Raw genomic sequence first — 1484 nt, 5'->3', positions numbered from 1 at the left:
ACCTCACTCAGGATGATGCCCTCCAGGTCCATCCATTTGCCTAGGAATTTCATAAATTCAGCCTTTTTAATAGCTGAGTAGTACTCCATTGTTTAAATGTACCACATTTTCTGTATCCATCCCTCTGTTGAGGGGCATCTGGGTTCTTTCCAGCTTCTGGCTATTATAAATAAGGCTGCTATGAACATATTGGAGCATGTGTCATTCTTACCGGTTGGGACATCTTCTGGATATATGCCCAGGAGAGGTATTTTGGGATCTTCCAGTAGTACTATGTACAATTTTCTGAGGAACTGCCAGACTTATTTCCAGAGTGGTTGTACAAGCTTGCAATCCCACCAACAATGGAGGAGTGTTCATGTTTCTCCACATCCACACCAGCATCTGCTGTCACCTGAATTTTTGATCTCAGCCATTCTGACTGGTGTGAGGTAGAATCTCAGGGTTGTTTTGATTTACATTTCCCGGAGGATTAAGGATGTTGAACATTTTTTCAGGTGCTTCTCTGCCATTCAGTATTCCTCAGGTTGAAAGAGTTTTAAAAAGGAAAAAGGTTTATTTACTCAACTTTCATAAGAAATTTTATATTTTGTTTGCTTTTGACTTGCTTCTACATATTCTTTTTCCATATCTTCAATGTCCATATCATTATATTTGTATGTATATATATATGTGTGTGTGTGTGTGTGTATGTATTATACATATAATTATGTTACTGTTATTGTTGTGCTATCACGGTGGAATTGTTCTTCATTGTGTTATATTTTTTTCTTAACAATAATCTCATGGAGAATTCTCCAAATTAGTTTGCTGTAAATCATTTTTTAAATGGATTCCTAATATGCAATCCTGGTGTGGAGATGAAAACAGTGCTTTGGTTTCTGCCTATGGCTAATGTTTATATTATATCTAACTGTTTATGATATTATCAGAAAGCTGCATCATTGTATACTTACTCTGAATTATCTTTATTAGTCTGGAGTATATTCTCAAGGGTAGATGTGTTATGTTGATATATGTTTGAATTTTGTTATTTTTAAACATTCAAAATTATTTATTGTGTGTATGCTTGTTCACAGGACATGCATATTGTATAACAGTGTTCCAGCAATCTAACTTAGGTGTCCAGGTTTGCACTTTTATCACCTTTGATCCACCTAGCTTTGTGGTCAGCTTTCAATGCTTTATTTAAATAAATACCTTAAGATTATTTTGATGGGTTAAGAGGAAGATTTTTTTGTTTAAAAATATGATTTCAAAATCTTTTCATATTTCATACAATATATCCTATCACAACTTTACACCTTTGGCTGATGAATACATTTTTTTAAAAGATTTATTTATTAAATATAAGTATACTGTAGCTGTCATGGATTGGCAGGATCAACACTGTAAAAATGGCTATCTTGCCAAAAGCAATCTACAGATTCAATGCAATCCCCATCAAAATTCCAAATCAATTCTTCAACGAATTAGAAAGTGCA

This window comes from Mus caroli, chromosome 12 (assembly GCF_900094665.2).
Source record: "Mus caroli chromosome 12, CAROLI_EIJ_v1.1, whole genome shotgun sequence".
NCBI classification, from domain to species: Eukaryota; Metazoa; Chordata; class Mammalia; order Rodentia; family Muridae; genus Mus; species Mus caroli.
This window is presented reverse-complemented; position numbering follows the sequence as displayed.